The following is a 22,346-nucleotide window of genomic DNA, read 5'->3' on the forward strand; positions in this document are numbered from 1 at the left end:
TGCATGTACATAGGCAAGTAGTACAGAGAAAATTTCTACCTTTGTCTCAATTTTGCTATGCACTTAAAACAGGTCTAACAATATAAAATCTTTTTTAAAAAAAGAAAAGAAAAACCAGGCACAGTGGCACAGATCTGTAATCCCAGCCACTTGGGAGGCTGAGGCAGGAGGATTGTGAGTTCAAATCCAGCCTCAGCAATTTAAGAGGCTCTAAATAACTCAGTGAAACCCTGTCTCTAAATAAAATATAAAAAGTGGGGATGTGGCTCAGTGATTAAGCACACCTGGGTTCAATCCCTTATACCAATAAATAAATAAATAAGAAAGAAGAGAAAAGAAAGACCAGAGGATCATATGAACCTTAATACATGGGAGGATGCAGTCACCATTTGTTCGGACTAACAACCTGATCCCAGCAGATGTGTAGGTACCTGCAGATTCCAGAGCAGGCAGGTGACAGGGACCACCTGCATCTCCCACTGTGCAGTGGCATTAGGTAAGTCTTCTCTGACTGTAAGGCGACTCCAACAAAAGGGCGCATATTGGGGGTGAGTATAGAGAAACAGTAAGTAACAGAAAAACCTGAGTTTACTGTTATGAAACAGAACTGGTCAAGACTTCATTTGACCCCAGGTGAAATGAGAGTTTTCAATAAAAGTTAGCTGAGTAGCTAGGTGCAGTGGCACACACCTGTAATCCCAGCATTGTGAGAAGGAGAATCAGCAACTTAGTGAGACCCCCAACAACTTAGCAAGACCCTGTCTCAAAAGTTAAAAAATAAATTTAAAAACTGAGGATGTAGCTTAGTGGTAAAGTGTCCCTGGGTTCTATTTCCAGTACTGGAGTTTAAAAAAAAAAAAAGGAGGGGGGGCTGGAATTGTGGCTCAGCGGTAGAGTACTCCCCTAGCATGGGCAGGGCCCGGGTTCCATCCTCAGCACCACATAATAATAAAGGCATTGTGTTGTGTCCCTCTACACCTAAAAGAAAATAAATATTTTTTTAAAAAAAAGTTGCATAGTGTTGCTTTGAGATGAGAGAATTGGAAAAAGTCTTGATGTCCATCCCTGCAGAGAGGGTTGGGAAGGTTGCATGGAGTACCAAGCAGCCATGGAGTATTAGGACCAGAGGTTCACACATCAACACGGACAGATCTTAAAAACAGAGATGATTGAAAACATCAGAAATAGAGTGAGGAATGAAACGTAGAATACAATAACCTCTATGTAACTGAATACATATGCACGTGCAACAGAATTAGATTTGGCTATTACATACACAGTGCAATTGTGTATGTAATTCTAATATTAGAATGTGTTCTGTGGGAGTGTGGTGGGGAACAGGAGTGGGGAAGGGGATCCTCTTCCCAGAAAACAGGGCCAGAGCCAAGCGTACATACTGACGTTCCTTCGAAGGAGGGTTTAATCCCAGGGCAGCAAAAGTGAGAGGAAAAGGTAAGTGACAGATGAAAGGTAGTCCCCTAACCAGGCGGACCATCGATTCATAAGAAAATGTCCTTTGGGTCCGTGGTGCAGGGTGTCTGTAACCACCGAGACTCAGGGGAATCCATTAGGGAAAGGAGAGAAGAAGAATTCATCTCCTTCCTGTGTCTGACTCTCATGGGTCAAAGTTCTTCCTGATACATTTCCATTTCCAGGCTGGATCATTCACCTTTTCAAGGCAGCCACTGGAGGACCCAGATCCTGTGCTTCACCTGCCTTGAGAGGTAGGAAAGAGAGGTGCAGGGATCCGCTCAGCAAGGCTGTTCTGAGACTGCTGTGGCTTTGGCTGCAGCAAGTGCAAAGGAAACCCTGCGAGGGCTTGGCATTCGCCCAAGCAAAGGATGAAACAGCTGGTGGTGCAAGAGATGAGCTGGTGGTGGAGGCAGCTGGGCTCTCCATGGGGTAAGTGGCTGAGGGCCTGGGGAGCAGGTGGGCCAATAAATTGGGTCTGATACAATGCCTTTGCACAGATCTCCTACATCATTCTGCCTAAGGACCCAGTGATCAGGGCAGATTTCCAGGCTGGTATGTTTCTTCCCCTGATGGCACAGGCTAAGCTTGCCTGTGCTCAGGTCCCAGCCCTTGTCCAAATCTGACCTGTGAATAAGGCTCAATTTTTCTCCCTATTCTCATAATTTCCCAGCTCCAGCATGTAAAGCAATGAAAATTTGTCATCGTTTGTTTCTCCATATTTTTGTGATTCTTAATATTTAAGATATTGTAATGCCGAGACAGAGAAAAAAAAAATTGCTTCGATGCTGGGCTTCCTTATTTCAATCTAGCCCAATTTTCGGAATCCAATAGCATCACTCCTGTTGACAAACAAGTCGGGAAATTGCTTTTGATTCCCGAATGTTTAGAATTTCAAACATTATTTTTATATCAAAACAAATATAAATACAGTACGTAGCATTCCAATATGCACATAAAATCTTTTAGATAATTATCAGGGGAATTTAGAGGTCCCAGAAGGTCATTTAGAATTAAGCCCTCAACTCTTGGAAAGAGTTTTGATGTCCATCACTGAGAGAGGGTTGGGAGAAAAAAAAAAGTTGAAGGCTTTCATGGAGTACCAATCAGCCGTGGAATCCCAGGACCATTCAGGAAGTTTCTGGGGAAGTGCTGGAAGAAAGCAGTTCTTGGTAATAAGGACTTTGTGGTGACTGAGATACAGCTCTGCCTCAAAAGCTTATTTGTTGGCCCAATTGGTTGGGTAAGGGGTAATCTGGGCAGTTAAAAGTTCATGCTGTCTAATCTCCCAGAGGAGCCTAAATAATCAAAGGGAAAATTTCATTACCTCTGTGGAGCTGTCAAGAAATGTAAAGCGGAGTCTGGAGCCATTGTGTGTGTCTGCAGACCCAGCACTTGACAGGCTGAGGCAGGAGGATACTTAAGCCCAGAAATTCCGGGCCAGCCTAGGCATCACAGGGAGACCTCATCTCAAAGAAGACAAGACAGGAAACGGAAATGTCTGAGATTTTTATCCTCCTTGCAAGCTAACAAGTTATCCTCTCCAAATTTTATGGATGCTGGCAGAATACATGAAAGTTCTGAGTCAGAGATGAAGGAGAGTTTACTACTCCAAGCAAAAGCAGCAGCCAGGTTACTGGAATTTTTGCACCAGTTTCCTGAAGCTCAGTTTTCACAGGACAATGCAGAGGGCCGGGGGACACAAGGGTGACACCTGCACTTGGAGTGGGTTGTGTCACAGGAGAATCCCACCTTCAGGAAACCAAAGCTTTTACACTGGGAAGTAAATATGCTTTCTATAGAGGGAAACGTTATTTCTTCCAAAGCTGTACGCAAACCTTTCCTTTCCTTAAGAAGAAGTCTGTGTTTTTTTAAGGCTGTTCAGTCTATACACATTCCTGAAAAGATAGTCAGGAATAAAGACAATCTGGGGAAGAATGGGAGCCTGATGGAGAAAAGTCTGCCAACAGGAGTGACCTATGATCAGACTTATGTAAACATGAAGGATGGCTCTTTGCCATCGACCCTAACTTCTCAAGAATGGTGGGCAGCATAGGGCTCATTGGTTTTTGTTGTGACGGCAACCTGAAGCTCTGTGATAAAAGGTTCATTAGGAAGTCACCAGGACAATCTGCCTTACAGGGGTTCATGATATAGATCAGCAGTTGAATGGTCAACTCTACAATTTGAAGAAAATGCCATATAGTTAATGCAGGTTGTTAGGTTCAGAAAGACAAGTTGCTTCCATTCCGTGGCTCACTAGCTTGTGTTCTCAAAGTCATCCTCACAATCAATGAAAAATACTACTAGCACAGATGAGTCTAGTGAGATTTCAGAATACATGGTCAATATTTTTTTAAAAGTTGTATTTCTATGTTCTGGCAACAAATGATTAGAAATCAATTTCATTGATAGTAGCATTGATAAGCACAAAATACAAATGACTTCCAAGGTTGCTTGACACTATATAATCTTTTTGAAATTTCAAAAATAAATGCAAAGATACACATATTTACACATAGGAAGACTCAATATAGATAACATGTCAACTCTCCTCAAGTCTTCTTTAGAATGAGTGCGATACTGATCAAATTTTCAATGGGATTTTTTGAAGAAAAATATTAACAAATCAACTCTGAAGTTTATATGAAACTCAAAGGAATTAGAATAACCAGAGAAATTTTGGAAAAGAAAAACCAAGTTGGAGGACTTAGGTTACCTGATTTTAAGGTAATCTTGATTTCTACACAATTAGTAATCACGAGGAATAGACTAAAGAGTTCTGAAAGAAACACTTGCATGGCCAAATAACTTTTGTCAAAGGGGCCAAAGCAATTCAATGAAGTATAGGTAGATCTTTTCAACAGCTGATGCTTGCACAGCCAGAAACACATAAAAAAGTGAACCTTGATCCCTACCTCACATCTCACACAAAAATTAATTTGGAACAAACTGTGGTATACCAATACCATGGAATTTGCAGCAACAGAGAGGAATTAAAATACGAATGCGTGCAAACAAGAACTTGGATGAGTGTTCAGGGAAATTGCAAATTCTATGGGAATTATGCTGGAAAAAAAAAAACTTAACCCAAAAGGTTACATTCTGTAGTATATCATTTGTATAGCTTTTTTTAATTGACATTTTTAAAAGTGACAACATTTTGGAAATGGAGGAGAGAACTGCAGTTATCAGACATTAGGGGAGATACACAAAAGGGAGATGGGTATGGTTATAAAGGGCCACACAGGGGATCCTGTGCTTAGAGTGGTGACCCAGGCAGTGGATGCTCCAACATGTACTGGAAATAAAACCCTATAGAACTTATCACATATATACACAGGAATGAGGGCAACCAACACTGGGGAAATTTGTCTAAGATGAGTGATTTTTGTCAACACCAGTATTCTGGTTGTGATACTGTACAATAGTTCCACTAAATGTTACCATTAAGAGAAGTGAGTAGGTCTCACTCTTCTTTTACGCAGTCACATCAGTTCTGAATTTTTTTTCCATTTAAAATAATTTATTGTATTCTTCCAGAACAGATATAAAGAGCATCTTGGGAGTTGATATCACAACACAATGTTACCTACCATTTTCACAAGTACCCTTGCATTGAATTCTTTCTTAAGGAACACATCAATTTTTAAAAATCAGAATATTTACATATTAATAAAATATATATACAGAATATTAAGACATTATCCATAGATACGTGTGTTAGTTTTGTTTTGTTTTGCTAAGAAAGCCTATAAAAAGGATTTCTGAACAAAGTATGAACAGTAAGTTAACACACAAACAGTAAGTTAACACAAAAACAATTTTAACTTATAAAATATGATTTTGCGGTTATAGTTTTCATAGGTATTTCCAATTGGTGAATCCGTTGCAATCTGTGATTGAATATTCCCTCTCCCTCCTCCAAGATGTCACTTTGCTCTTGAAGGTTCATGGTGCATATTTAACTGACCCACAGTTATGAGTAAATGTTTCTACCTTTATTAGAGACATATGTATTCATCATGGTTTAATAGAATGCAAGGTCACTAATTAATTTTTTCTATTCCCTCGAGAAATATTTTATTCTGGGAGGCAGAAGACAAAATTTTAAGCATGTGCTGCAGAAAGAAAAAGCCCTGGTTTATACAGTAGTTCATCAAACCACTTGATAAAACAAAGGAACTGGTTTCAGGAAAGAGATTACTGACTGGGGTAGAAAAGGCTAACTAAAAAATACAATGGAAACAATTTTTCTGACCCTTCCTTTTATCTTCAAAAAGAAGAAAAACAAAAGACACACATACACAAGATTAACTGTCTAGTAGACAGATTCCACCAGCCACACCTAAAACCAGTTTTCTGTCACATTGCAGGATGTTGTGCATCATCTTCAGTTGACCAGCTGGTCTTGTGGAATACTGACTTATTCCAGAGCATCCCTCCTGACTCCAGGCTTAGTTTTTCAGGGTGGTACGACACCAGGACCTTGGACAGGGTAGTAAGGAAATCTGGGTTTTGTGCCCTGCCAGCCACTGAATGGTTCCCAGCTGTCACATGGTAGTTTTACTTATTTATTTACTTCTAGTTGTAGATGGACATAATACCTTTCTTTATTTTATGCAGTGCTGAGGATCAAACCCAGTGCTTCACACATGCTAGGCAAGTGCTCTACCACTGAGCCACAACCCCAGCCCCTCACAGTTTTAACCCCAGTATCTAGTGGATATATACTCAAATTTCTTTCATGCCAATATTTGGCCTTTAGATCAAGTGCCAAAGATTCAAAGGAAGAAAGAAATCTGGAGGCAAATATTTCTGTAAAACAGATACCCACATGGCAAGATATCTCTTTCAAATAATTCAGAATTTCTTATGTTGTGAATATGCATAGTTTTGAAGTATATTTATTTTCACATAAACTGCCTAGCTGCAGTGTAAAGGAGATTTTTTTTTCCCCAAGACTGAGAGAGGCGTTGTAAACACCAAAACTTATTATGCCTTCTTCAGCTTAAAAGAAAAAAATGTTCTGGGAGACAAGATAGCTCTGACCTATAAGATAAAATCATTTATGACATCAGTGCATAGCCCCCCCCATCCCCACACCCCCCCCCAAAAAACTAATATTTGTAGCTAAATTAAGCTCAAGTGATGTGTGAGTTCTTATGGTAAAAGAAAAAAACCCATTTCACATAAATTGGGTCAACACAGCGACAAAATAACTAATTATAAGGTGTAAAGTAGCCAGTTCTACTTGATACATAACAACCATTTAAACAGATGGCTTTAACTGAGTGAGCCAGGATATCAGCTGTGCCGTAACCAGCCACAAGTGTACATGCTTAATATTCTAGAACATTTCCTGATACACCTTTCCCTCTGCTTTATATAAAACCAACATAAGAAGTTCTGAAGTATTTTGATAAAGAAAATGCTCCTGCTGTTTTGACTCTCAGAAGAGATTTCTTTGAGTAACCCGCCACCTGGTGGCAAAGTACATAACTTGCAGGAGAAATAATTTGTTTTTAATTTTACAGATGTTAAAACATTTCAGTAATCCTTAAAATTAGAAAGTTTTGCATTAAAACAAAGCAAAGCAAATTTTAAAATGAAAAAAGTACATTCCTTATGCCAGGTTAATTAAAAACAGATATCTCTGAGAAAGACATCTGGATTTTGGACAAAACAAGTCACTGACCTTTATCATCAAACATGAGAAAGACAGAATTTTCATTAAATCAAGATGTAAAAAGCAGGGTGGCTCAAGATGATCCATTTGGAGAAAAGTTAACAAAGTTCCATATTGTCCACACTATTAATAATTGCATAGGATTGCAGGAATAAATTAGGGATATCCCAGGCAAATGGGGAAATATATTTCTTCTAAATTGGTTTCTGGGGTTCAGCCTGGAAAAGATGTGAATACATTTTAGAGTAGAGACCATGTGGTAAGAAATTAAATGCATTTAAAAGGAATAAAATTCTTTCAAAGCACTGGCAGGAGGAATTTGCATCTGATTGGAATTTTATTTGAGAAACTAAGTTTGAAGGGAGATGCCAAACAATTCAAGAGCTTGAATAGCCACCATCTGGGGGCAATGAACATGACTTGCATAAGGTCAACTCAGTTTGAAATGCTGTCCTACGGACCGACTCCGTGGCTCTGGGGAAGGTTGTCATGGGACTAAATGCTGTCATGGAACTGAATGCAAGAAAAACGTAGGTGGCTTCAGAGCTGAAGTGGGTGATGGCAGGACTGTGGTGGGATCAGAGGTGGGAGTCAGTCTTCAGTATCTCCATCTCCTTGGACTTCATGGAGGATTGCTGGCCCAGTACCAGTGCTCCTGGATGGAGATTATTTGGAGTATGTTTTAGTACCACATTCTGTCCACAGTCTCCAATTCTTCAGTGCCCATTAACTCTTCAGTATAGAAGTTTCCAGCCTCCTTCCCTCATTATGTCACGGAACTACCCTTAACATAATCACCACTGACCTTCAAATCAATAAATTCAATGTATGCATTTCAGCCTTCAACCTACTTAACCTTTGTGCAATAGTTTACTACCCCCTCTCTTTGGAGCCCTCTCCTCAAGTTTCTGTTTCTTTTTACCTTTTCTCTAGTGGGGCCCTCTTGGTTACCTTAGCAGGCAGCTCTTCTTCCCAATATCTTAATGCTTGATATTCCTCAAAGATCTGCCCTCCATGTAGCCCCTCACTGTATTGTAATGGTTTGTAAACATCTGGATTTTGTTGTTGTTGTTGTTTGTTGTTTTTCATTTTTTAAAAAAATCAGCCTTGAGCCTTCCACATACAAAATGTTTGTTTTGTACATTTTCATTTCCCAAAGAACCTAGAGTGTTTCTTAGTAATAAGGAAGGACCTAGAGATCTTGGCCAAAGGCAAGAAATGACAAAACTGGCGAGAAAGGTATGGAGGTATCTCTGGCTGTAATGTTTCCATGCTGACTGAGGAGTTAAAATAAGCAAACAAAGAATAATTCCAGAGTTTATTTCTACATTATGGTTTTTCAGGAGGAGAACATCAAGACAAAACAAAAAATAGGAATGTGGATATAAAACTGTATTAATTCAACATCCCAGACCATCTCTAACAAAGCCTAAGACCAAAATTCTGACTTTATTTCTTTAGAATGGATGTAGATTTATGAGAAAATTGATAATACAGAGTTCTATCCTCACAGCTTCCCCTATTACCATCTTACATTTGATTCAAGGGGAAGATGGCCAGTGTCTCATTGGAGGGTTCTTTAGCTTAGAGGAATCCAAGCCATCCTAAATGGCCACCCTAAGTCTTAATATCTCAAATGATTAACAAGTAATAAAACACACTCAGAAATATATCTACAAAAGCGAAGCCCCTGATAGATCTAGTTCACATGGGTTCTTGAACTAGACAAAGATTAAAATGGCTCCCTTGGTTTATTTAAGGGGGCACATCAAAGGCAGGGTTTCAAGGGTGGAGTCTTGCTTTGTAATGTCTTGCAGTCAGGTTGATTGACATCTTGGAAGGTCACACCCATCTCAGGTGTTGTGTGGGATCCTAGGCAGAGCTTGAGTGGGAAGTTCACCTGCATCAGGCAATCAATTCCTAATGGGGGTGTGGGGTGAGAGGAGTGGGAGGTGAGGTGCCCTAAGGAGGTTTCAATGCCAGACCTATCCCCTCAGAAGGCTATCCTAAATGGCCACCTTAAGTCTTAATATCTTAAATACTTAAGCCACCCTAAATCAACAGTCCATACACAGCCCATGGATGGCTCTTGACACATTAGCATATTTGTCACCATGATGAATGAATACTGACACATTATTATGAACTGGAATCCACAGTTGATTCAGATTTCCTTAATTTTTATCCAATTTCCCCTTTCTGTTACAGAATCTCATCCAAGACACCTTATTACATGTAGTCATCACATTTCCTTAGGCTTCTTTTGGCTTTGAGAGATTTTTCAGACTTTTCTCATTTTTTATGACCTAGCAGTTTTGAGGAGTACTGGCCAGTTATACTGAAGGATGCCCATCTAATGGAATCCGTCTGATATTTTTCTCATAACTGTACCAGGGGTTATATTTAGGGGGAGGAAAATCACAGAGGTAAAATGCAGTTTCATCATATCATATCAAAGGTACAAGGGTTCATACTGTCAGTTTGATCTATCACTGTGGTTGATCTTGATCACCTAGCTGAGGTAGTATTTGCCATATTTTCCCATTGTTGATCACTCTCTCATTGACCTTTGGAAGGAAACTACTACACACAGTCCATACTTAAGGAGTAGGAAATAAAGCTTCCCCTCCTTTAGGGAAGAATATTTACATAAGTTATCTGGATATCTTCTGTAGAGGAGATGTGTCTCTTTGCTCCCATTTATTAATTTTTTCAATAATCTATTTATACCAATATGAATTACTATATATTTATTCATAATTTGGATTGTAATCCAATATTACATTATTTTCTTGCTCATTCCACTTCTTTTTCTTTCTTTCCTTTTTTTTTTTTTTTTTTTTTTGGATTGAACCCAGAGGTGCTTTGCCACTGAGTTATATCCCCAGCCCTTCATTCTACTTCTTGCTAAAGTTTGGTCACTAGGACTTCTTTCACTTGAATCTTGTCTCTTTGACATAGTCCATCAATGTGGGATTTATTTATTATTTATTTAGTTATTTCCACTTCTTTACTTTCTGACTCCACAAAATATCCCAGGCTCATTTTGTAGATTTCTACTATAGTCCTAGAATCAGGTATTTCTCTAAGGATTGCTGATTTCTTTTCTCAAAGAATGGTATTAGAAACCTAAATCTCAGGCTGGGGTTGTAGCTCAGTGGTAGAGCACTCGCTTAGCATGTGAGGGGCCCTGGGTTCGATCCTCAGCACCACATAAAAAATAAATGAATGGAACAAAGGTATTGTGTCCGACTAAAATTAAAAAAATAAATATAAGAAAGAAAGAAACCTAAATCTCACTGCTAGATGTCCTCAGTGATACTTGGGTATTATTTCCACTGGACTTTTTAGTTAACAAAGAAAGGAAATGTAAAATAATACTGAGGAATTTCAACACACATTGCTCACCAAAAGATAGGAATCCAGACATAAACTCGGTGAAGACTTTAGATCTGGAAAAATACTATAGAACTTTTTTCTGGACTCCGCCATCCTGCAGGCTTTGCTTCCCTCTGGGCCCAGGTTACTCTGCTGCACCTGTGCTGAAGCTTACCAGGGAGCAGGTGTGGCTGCTGAGCACCAGGATATGGCCTAAGCCCTACTCAGGGCCAGTGTCCCTTATTCCCACTGGCCAGCCCGGTGTGGAGCATGTTGGTGGCCAAGACTCTTGGCAGCCTCTCCATCCCCTGTGGCAGCCTCAGCCCCTGCTCAAGTCCTATCTTTCAGATTAGATTGTCTTGCAAGAGCAGGCCCAGCAGCCCACCGGAGTGGTAGACACATCACCCCAATTGGAGGAGGGGCAGAGCCCACTGCCCGCGCATGCAAGGTAGGCAGACCTGCGACCTACTGGGAGAACAGGCCCAGCGGCCCGCCAGCATGGTAGACACATCACCCCAATTGGAGGAAGGGCCCAGCTGCCGCCCACAAGGTAAGCAGACCGCGCATCCCGGAGAAGGGGCCAGCGGCCGGCCGGCCTAGTTGAAAGATCACCCCAATTGGAGGAGGGGCACAGCCGCCGCCTGCGCCTGCAAGGTAGGCAGACCTGCAACCTGGAGAACAGGCCCAACAGCCCGCCAGCATGATAGACAGATCATCCCTATTGGAGGAGGGGCCCAGCCGTTGCCCGCAAGGTAGGCAGACTACGTGACCTGGAGAAGGGGCCCAGGGGCCTGCCGGCGTAATGGACAGATCACCCCAATTGGAGGAGGAGCACAGCCGCCACCCGCCCCTGCAAGGGAGACTTTGCAACTATACAAGAGCAATATAAATATATAGGTGGAAAATTCAATAACACAACAGTTTCACCAAGCAGAAAGAAATGTGAGCAGTATGAAAAGACAAGGAAAGAAAGGACCACAAACAATGCAGGTCAACTCAACTTTAGAAGAGGTAATAGCTGCAGCAGATGGAATGTCAGATAAAGAATTCAGGATTTACATGCTTCAGATGATCTGGAGTCTCAAGGAAGACATTAGACAGCAAAATCAGACAATGAAAGATCACTTCAACAATGATTACATAAACAAATCCAAGAAGCAAAAGATCAACTATACAGGGAGATAGAGGTTATAAAAAACAAACAGAAATCCTAGAAATGCAGGAAGCAATAAGCCAACTTAAAAACTCAATTGAGAATACTACCAGCAGAGTAGAACACTTAGAAGATAGAACATCAGACAATGAAGACAAAGTATTTCAACTTGAAAAGAGCATAGACAGCTCAGCGAGACTGTTAAGAAACCATGAGCAGAATATCCAAGAAATATGGGATAACATAAAGAGACCAAACTTAAGAGTCACTGGGATACAGGAAGGAGTAGAAGTCCAAACCAAAGGAATGAGCAATCTGTTCAACAAAATAATATGAGAAAACTTCCCAGACTTGAAGAATGAGACAGAATCCCAAAGCCTAAAAGCCTACAGGACACCGAATGTGCAAAATCATAAGAAATCCACACCTAGACACATTATAATGAAGATGCCCAACATACAGAATAAGGAGAGAATTTTAAAAGCTACAAGAGAAAGGAAGCAGATTACATTTAGGGGTAAACCAATCAGGATAACAGCTGATCTCTCAACACAGACTCTGAAAGCTAGAAGATCCTGGAATAACATATTTCAAACACTGAAAGAAAATGGGTTCCAACCAAGAATTGTGTATCCAGCGAAATTAAGCTTCAGGATGGAAGATGAAATTAAAACCTTCCACGATAAACAAAAGTTAAAAGAATTTGCAGCTAGAAAACCATCTCTTCAAAACATCCTTGGCAAAACATTACAGGAAGAGGAAATGGAAAATAACAATGAAAACCAGCAGAGGGAGGTAGTAAACTAAAAGAAAAACTAATCAAAGTGGAAAACCAAGTCAAGTTAAATAACAAAAATGGCTGGAAATACAAACCATGTCTCAATAATAACCCTAAATGTTAATGGCTTAAACTCACCAATTAAGAGACACAGGCTAGTAGAATGGATCAAAAAAAAAAAAAAAAAAAAAAAAAGATCCAACAATATGCTGCCTACAGGAGATACATTTGATAGGAAAGGACATACATAGACTGAAGGTGAAAGGTTGGGAAAAATCATATCACTCATATGGACTTCAGAAACAAGCAGGAGTGTCCATACTCATATCAAATAAAATAGATTTCAAGCCAAAGTTAATCAAAAGGGATAAAGAGAGACACTACATACTGCTCAAGGGAACCATACACCAACAAGACATAACAATCATAAATATATATGCTCCAAACAATGGTGCAGCTATGTTCATCAAACAAACTCGTCTCAAGTTCAAGAGTCTAATAGACCACCATACAATAATTATGGGAGACTTTAACACACCTCTCTCACCACTGGACAGATCTTCCAAACAAAAGTTGAATAAAGAAACTATAGAACTCAATAATACAATTAATAACCTAGACTTAATTGACATATATAGAATATACCACCCAACATCAAGCAGTTACACTTTTTTCTCAGCAGCACATGGATCCTTCTCAAAAATAGATCATATATTATGTCACAGGGCAACTCTTAGACATTATAAAGGAGTAGAGATAATACCATGCATCTTATCTGATCATAATGGAATGAAACTGGAAATCAACGATAAAAGAAGGAAGGAAAAATCATGCATCACTTGGAGAATGAACAATAGGTTACTGAATGATCAATGGGTTATAGAAGACATCAAGGAGGAAATTAAAAAATTCTTAGAGATAAATGAAAACACAGATACAACATATCAGAATCTATGGGACACAATGAAAGCAGTTCTGAGAGGTAAATTCATTGCATGGAGTTCATTCCTTAAAAAAAGAAAAAACCAACAAATAAATGATCTCACACTTCATCTCAAAATCCTAGAAAAAGAAGAGCAAAACAACAGCAAAAGAAGTAGAAGGCAAGAAATAATTAAAATCAGAGCTGAAATTAATGAAATCAAAACAAAAGAAACAATTGAAAAAATTGACAAAACTAAAAGTTGGTTCTTTGAAAAAATAAATAAGATCGACAGACCCTTAGCCATGCTAATGAAAAGAAGAAGAGAGAGAACTCAAATTACTAGCATACGGGATGAAAAAGGCAATATCACAACAGACACTTCAGAAATACAGAAGATAATTAGAAATTATTTTAAATCCTTATACTCCAATAAAATAGAAGATAGTGAAGGCATCGATAAATTTCTTAAGTCATATGATCTACCCAGATTGAGTCAGGAGGATATAGACAACCTAAACAGACCAGTATCAATTGAGGAAATAGAAGAAGCCATCAAAAGACTACCAACTAATAAAAGCCCAGGACCAGATGGGTATACAGCAGAGTTTTACAAAACCTTTAAAGAAGAACTAATACCAATACTTTTCAAGCTATTCCAGGAAATAGAGAAAGAGGGAGAACTTCCAAATTCATTCTACGAGGCCAACATCACCCTGATTCCTAAACCAGACAAAGACACTTCAAAGAAAGAAAACTACAGACCAATATCTCTAATGAATCTAGATGCAAAAATCCTCAATAAAATTTTGGCGAATTGGATACAAAAACATATCAAAAAAATTGTGCACCATGATCAAGTAGGATTCATCCCTGGGATGCAAGGCTGGTTCAATATACGGAAATCAATAAATGTTATTCAACACATCAATAGACTTAAAGATAAGAACCATATGATCATCTCGATAGATGCAGAAAAAGCATTCGACAAAGTACAGCATCCCTTTATGTTCAAAACTCTAGAAAAACTAGGGATAACAGGAACATACCTCAATATTGTAAAAGCTATCTATGCTAAGCCTCAGGCTAGCATCATTCTGAACAGAGAAAAATTGAAGGCATTCCCTCTAAAATATGGAACAAGACAGGGATGCCCTCTCTCACCACTTCTGTTCAACATAGTTCTTGAAACACTGGCCAGAGCAATTAGACAGACGAAAGAAATTAAAGGCATAAAAATAGGAAAAGAAGAACTTAAATTATCACTCTTTGCAGGTGACATGATTCTATACCTAGCAGACCCAAAAGGGTCTACAAAGAAACTATTAGAGCTAATAAATGAATTCAGCAAAGTGGCAGGATATAAAATCAATACGCATAAATCAAAGGCATTCCTGTATATCAGTGACAAATCCTCTGAAATGGAAATGAGGACAACCACTCCATTCACAATACCCTCAAAAAAAAAAAAAATACTTGGGAATCAACCTAACAAAAGAGGTGAAAGACTTATACAATGAAAACTACAGAACCCTAAAGAGAGAAATAGAAGAAGATCTTAGAAGATGGAAAAATATACCCTGTTCATGGATAGGCAGAACCAACATCACCAAAATGCCGATATTACCAAAAGTTCTCTATAGGTTTAATGCAATGCCAATCAAAATCCCAACGGCATTTCTTGTAGAAATAGATAAAGCAATCATGAAATTCATATGGAAAAATAAAAGACCCAGAATAGCAAAAACAACTCTAAGCAGGAAGTGTGAATCAGGCGGTATAGCAATACCAGACTTCAAACTATACTACAGAGCAATAGTAACAAAACCAGCATGGTACTGGTACCAAAACAGGTGGGTGGACCAATGGTACAGAATAGAAGACACAGAAACCAATCCACAAAATTACAACTATCTTATATTTGATAAAGGGGCTAAAAGCATGCAATGGAGGAAGGATAGCATCTTCAACAGATGGTGCTGGGAAAACTGGAAATCCATATGCAACAAAATGAAGCTGAATCCTTTTCTCTCGCCATGCACAAAAGTTAACTCAAAATGGATCAAGGAGCTTGATATCAAATCAGAGACACGGCGTCTGATAGAAGAAAAAGTTGGCAACGATCTACATACTGTGGGGTCGGGCTCCAAATTCCTCAATAGGACACCCATAGCACAAGAGTTAATAACTAGAATCAACAAATGGGACTCACTCAAACTAAAAAGTTTTTTCTCAGCAAAAGAAACAATAAGAGAGGTAAATAGGGAGCCTACATCCTGGGAACAAATCTTTATTCCTCACACTTCAGATAGAGTCCTAATATCCAGAGTATACAAAGAACTCAAAAAATTAAACAATAAGAAAACAAATAACCCAATCAACAAATGGGCCAAGGACCTGAACAGACACTTCTCAGAGGAGGACATACAATCAATCAACAAGTACATGAAAAAATGCTCACCATCTCTAGCTGTCAGAGAAATGCAAATCAAAACCACCCTAAGATACCATCTCACTCCAGTAAGATTGGCAGCCATTATGAAGTTAAACAACAACAAGTGCTGGCGAGGATGTGGGGAAAAGGGTACACTTGTACATTGCTGGTGGGACTGCAAATTGGTGCAGCCAATTTGGAAAGCAGTATGGAGATTTCTTGGAAAGCTGGGAATGGAACCACCATTTGACCCAGCTATTCCCCTTCTTGGTCTATTCCCTAAAGACCTAAAAAGAGCATACTACAGGGACACTGCTACATTGATGTTCATAGCAGCACAATTCACAATAGCAAGACTGTGGAATCAATCTAGATGCCCTTCAATAGACGAATGGATAAAAAAAAGTGGCATTTATACACAATGGAATATTACTCTGCATTAAAAAATGACAAAATCATAGAATTTGCAGGGAAATGGACGGCATTAGAGCAGATTATGCTAAGTGAAGCTAGCCAATCCCTAAAAAACAAATGCCAAATGTCTTCTATGATATAAGGAGAGTAACTAAGAACAGAGTAGGGAGGAAGAGCATGAGAAGAAGATTAACATTAAACAGGGATGAGAGGTGGGAGGGAAAGGGAGAGAGAAGGGAAATTTCATGGAAATGGAAGGAGACCCTCAGGGTTATACAAAATTGCAAACAAGAGGAAGTGAGGGGAAAGGGAAAAAAAAAAAACAAGGGGGAGAAATGAATTACAGTAGGGGGGTAGAAGAGGGGAGGGGAGGGGGGATAGTAGAGGATAGGAAAGGCAGCAGAATACAACAGACACTAGTATGGCAATATGTAAAACAGTGGATGTGTAACCGATGTGATTCTGCAATCTGTATACGGGGTAAAAATGGGAGTTCATAACCCACTTGAATCAAAGTGTGAAATATGATATGTCAAGAACTATGTAATGTTTTGAACAACCAACAATAAAAATTAAAAAATAAATAAATAAAATATATTTCAAATTTAAAAAAAAATAGATTGTCTTGCATGTTTTATATCTCTAGGATACAGTGGCTTGTTAGACCTGTTTGGGCTAGAATTGAGAAGAAACAAGAAAAACCAAAGTTGTTCCCAGAAACCCCAAAATGATGGTGAATTTAAAGACTAAAAAATGTGAAATAAAGTGTCTACATTTGAATTATATCAGCTAGAGAAATCATACACTTTTCTTGGTCTTGCATTTGTAAGTAATTTATTTTTAATTTTTTTGTTATTATCTTTCTAACGTACATAATTTTTAACTGTTTTTTTGTACTTTTTTCTTATTTTTTCATTTGTATGTGCTCCATTTTTCTTTTCCATATTTTTGTTGTCACTCTTTTTTAATCTCACCACTTTTTTCTATATATTTTAGTATTAAATTTAGAATAACTAATGCCTAAATTTGGGGCATTGTACCTTATTATCACTTCTTCACTGGTTAGTGGAGTTGTAAAATTATTTTTAATTTTTTTTTGTGGGAGGGGGCTGGGGATGTGGCTCAAGTGGTAACGCGCTTGCCTGGCATGCGCGGGGCGCTGGGTTTGATCCTCAGCACCACATAAAAATAAAATAAAGATGTTGTGCCCACCAAAACCTGAAAATTAATATTAAAAAATTCTCTCTCTTTCTTCTCTCTAAAAAAAGTTTTTGTTTTGCTTAAAAATCAACATGTGCTTTTCTTCTAAGTTTTTGCTATTACTGGTAGTTATTCTTTCCTCTTAAAGTGCTATGTATTTGTGGTCCCACCACTTTTGTCAATGAGTTGGGGTTTTGAATATAGAACATAAACTCTGTCATGGCATATCCATAGAGAAATCTTCCCAACAAAATTACCTACATCTAAGAGGAAAAGAAAAATCTATTTGAAAGTATACAAAAACCTCTCTGAACATTAAAACAGGAAAGAAGAAAGAGCAAGGTACTAGGACACTACCAAAGTTCTTAATTCCCCAACAACTTAATCCACATACACTGATGTGGAGAATATGCTGAACAAAGAATTCAAACTATTGTGAAAATAATTTAAGAAATTAAAGGACTAAGAAATAAATTAATGAAGGCAATTCACGTTTCAAAAGAATATTCCAACAAGGAGATAGAGTTTCAAAAAAAATAACAAAGTAGAAAATTTAAAAATCATAAGTTTTATTAACTCAACTAAAATTCCAAATGGGAAGTATGGCCAATAAACTATGTCAGGAAGAATATTAAGTCTTGAAGACAAGGTAGATGAAGTAGAATTTTCATATAGTACTAAAAAGGAGAGACTTTTAAAACAATACACAATCATTCTAGGATAACTTTAAAAGACCAATTGAAGACTAAGGAATTGAAGGAAGGAGTGTCTATAAGGACTAATGAAATAGAAAACTTATGGTGAACTTAAACCAGAAAAATTTCCTTAATTGTGAGAACAAGTTGGACATCCAGGCACAGAAAACATTTAGAAGACCTGACAGACATGGCCAAAAAAGAACTTCTCAACATCATATTTGGGTTAAAATGACAAAATTCAGAGCAAAGAACGATTTTTACAAATTCAATAGAGAAGCACCAAGTTATTGATAAATGTTAATGTAGCTGGATAACTCTAAATGCCAGCAGAACATGCAATAATATACTTTAAGCACTGAAAGAAAAACACTGTAGTGGCACCTCCTCCTCCACAAATGCATCTTAATTAAGCTTCTCCAGAGACCCTAACCACAATTTTTCTTTTTAACAAAATATCAGCAAGGATCTCTGCAATAGGGCTCAACTATACTTACATGCTCTATTTCCTACTGCTCAGCTCTGTCATACAAAAACTAAATTTAACCACAAACCTCATGGATGTACTCTGCTTTTGTGGTATAATCTGCAAAATCCCAAACTGTTCTAATGTTTTTTGTGGTATAATCTGCAAAATCCCAAACTGTTCTAAATGGACAATAGGTACCTTCTGAGAACTCAAAGAAAAAATTACTTTTAGTACACCTCCAACCACCTCTGCCTACCACTGGGTATAAAGTTCAAAGAATGTCTAGACTTGGCATTAAGAGGGAGAATTTGTTTTAGGTGAAACCCTCTGCTGGACAGGCTGCAGACAATAAACCTGCTTATGCCAAAAAATAAATAAATCAATAAATAAAAATAAAAAATACTATAAATCAAATGGACCTTATAGGCACCTATAGAATATTTCATCCCAAAACAGCTAAATTAAATTTCTTCTTAGCTTCCCAGGGAACTTTCTCCAAAACAGACCCTCTTTTAGGACATAAAGCAACTCTTAGCAAATACAAAAAAAATGAATATCATTCCTTGTATCTTATTGATCTTAATGGAATGAAATTAGAAATCAACACAAAAACAAACCCTATGGAAACTATATAAATGCATAGAGATTGAACAATACACAAAGAGGTGGTTCTTTGAAAAGATAAACAAGGTTGATAAACCCTTATCCAAACTAACTAAAATAAAGAGAGAATACCCAAATAAACAAAATTAGAGATGAACAAGGAGAAATCACCATGGACATAAGAGAAATCCAGAGGATCATTAGGGTCCACAGGGTCTATTTTAAAAACTTATACTACAAACCTAGAAGAAATGGGTAAATTTCTAGACACATACAACCTGCCAAAATTAAATCAAAAGGACACAGAAAATCTAAACAGATCAATAATTAGCAATGACATTGAAGCAATAATGCCTTCCATTAATAAATAAACAAATATATAATAATAAATATAATAAATGAAAATTAATAAATAATAAATAATAAAGCCTTCCAAAAAAAGAGAAGTCTAGGACCAGAGGGATTCTCAGCTGAATTCTACAGACCTTTAAAAAAGAACTAATGCCAAAGTTTCTCAAATTACTCCATGAAAAGAAGGGGATGGAACACTTCCAAATTCATTCTATGAAGCCAGTATTACTCTCACCCAGACCAAATAAGGATATATCAATAAAATAAAACTACAGACTAATGTCCCTGTTGAACTTAGATGAAAAAAATTCTTAATAAAATATAGCAAATCATATCCAATACCATATTCAGAGATTGCACATTTTGACCAAGATGATTTCTTCCAGGGTTGAAGGATGGTTTAATCTACACAAATCAATACATGTAATTTACCACATAAATAGAATTAAGGGTTAAAAATCACATAGGCATCTCAATAGATGCAAAGAAAGCCTTTGATAAAATTCTAGCACCTGTTCATGATAAAATCACCAAGGAAGGTAGGGTTAGAAGAAATTCTATCCAGAGCAATTAGGCAAGAGAAAGAAATAAAAGAGATAAAAATTGGAAAGGAAGGAGTCAAATTATCACTGTTTGCAGATGATATGATCCTATAATTAGAAGATCCAAAATACTCCAATAGAAGACTGCTCAAGATAATAAACAAATTCAGAAAGGAATCAAGTTTACAAAATTATCTACAAAAATCAACAGCTTTCCTATATGCCAATAATGAATCTGCTGAGAAAGAAATCAGGACTATAATCACATTAACAGAGGCCTAAAAAAATTACCCAGTAACATCTAACCAAGGAGGTGAAAGACCTCTATAATGAAAACTATAGAACATTGAAGAAAAATTGAACAAGACCTCAGAAGATGGAAATACTTCCTATGTTCATGGATAGGCAGAATTAATATTTTAAAATGGTCACATTACCAAAAAACTATAGATAGATTTAATGCAACCAATACTAATAACATTTTTCACAGCACTAGAAAAAAGCAGTCCTAAAATTTATTTGGAAGAATGAAAGACTCAGAATAGTCAAAGCAATTCTAAGTTAAAAAACAATGCTGGAGGCATCACAATACCTGGCTTCACTACAGAGTGATAGTAACAAAAACTGCATGGTACCTGCATAAAACAGATAAAACAGACCAATGGTACAGAATAAAAGACAGAATAAAAGACACACAGACAAACCCACACAGATACTGTCCTTGACAAAGGTGCCAAAATAATACATTGGAGGAAAGATAGGCTTTCAAACAAATGGTGCTGGGAGAATGGCTTATCTAAATGTAGAAGAATGAGATTAGATCCTTATCTCTTACCCTGCACAAGTCAACTCAAAATGGATCAAAGACCTGGGAATCAGACCAGAACTGCAACTCCTAGAAGAAAATGTAGGGTCAACACTCCAGCATATAGATATAGGCACTGACATTCCCAGGAGAACTCCTAAAGCTCAGGAAATGATATCAATAATTAATAAATGGAATGGCATCAAATTGAAAAGCCTCTGCACAGTGAAAAAAAAAAAAACACTAATGTGAAGAACCTACAGAATGGGAGAAAATCTTTGCTAACTGCTCTTGTGACAGAGGATTAATATCCAGAATATATAAAGAATTCAAAAAACTTATCACACACAAAAAAATAACACTTAACCCAATTAATAAGTGGGCAAAGTAAACAGACACTTCTCCAGAGAAGAAATACAAATGGCCAGCATATATATGAAAAAGTGTTCAACATCTTTAGCAATTAAGGAAATGCAAATCACATCTATGCTAAGATTACATCTCACTCTGGTTAAAATGGCAGCCATGGAGGACACAAATACTAAATGCTGGAGAGAATGGGGAGAAAAAGGAACACTTCTACACTGTTGGTGGGATTGTAATATACTACAACCACTGTGGAAATCGGTATGGAGGTTCCTCAAAAGATGAGGAATGAAACCACCATATGACCCAACTATCTCACTCATTGGTATTTATCCTAAAGAATTAAAGTCAGCATACTATATTGATATATGCATGCCCATGTTTACAACAGCACAATTCAGTGGTCAAACTATGGAACCAGCCAAGGTATCTATTATCACTGAATAGATAAAGAAAATGTGGTAGATATAAACAATGGAGTTTTATTCAGCCATAAAGATAAATGAAATTATGTCACTGGTAGGAAAATGGATGGAAATTGAGAACATTATGTTATATGACATAAGTCAAACTCAGAAAATCAAAATTTGTGTTCTCTTTCATGCATTGAAGAAGAAAAAGGAAAAGAAAAGGTTAGGAGGGTAAATCTCATGAAGATTGGAGGGAGATCACTAGAGTGGAGGAAAGGGAACCAGAGGAGGCAGGTAAAGGGGGAAAAGGGAAATACAGGGGAATGATACTGCATTTTATTGTTATATTGTGAGCAGGTATGGAAATGTAACAACAAATCCATTGTTATGTACAATTATAATGCGCCGATAAAAATATGGACAAAAAATTGGAACAACAACAAAAATAAAGAGGTTGTCTTTTTTTTTTTAACAGGCAACACACAATTCAGCCTTGTTTTTATGTTTGCTTTTTACAATATCCTAATTGCAGGGCTGGGATTGTGGCTCAGCGGTAGAGCCTTCATCTAGCACGTGTGAGGCCCTGGGTTCGATCTTCAGCACCATATAAAAATAAATAAAGAAAATAAAGATATTGTATCCAACTACAACTAAAAAATAAATATTA

The sequence above is a fragment of the Marmota flaviventris genome, chromosome 8, assembly GCF_047511675.1.
Source record: "Marmota flaviventris isolate mMarFla1 chromosome 8, mMarFla1.hap1, whole genome shotgun sequence".
Classification (NCBI taxonomy): domain Eukaryota; kingdom Metazoa; phylum Chordata; class Mammalia; order Rodentia; family Sciuridae; genus Marmota; species Marmota flaviventris.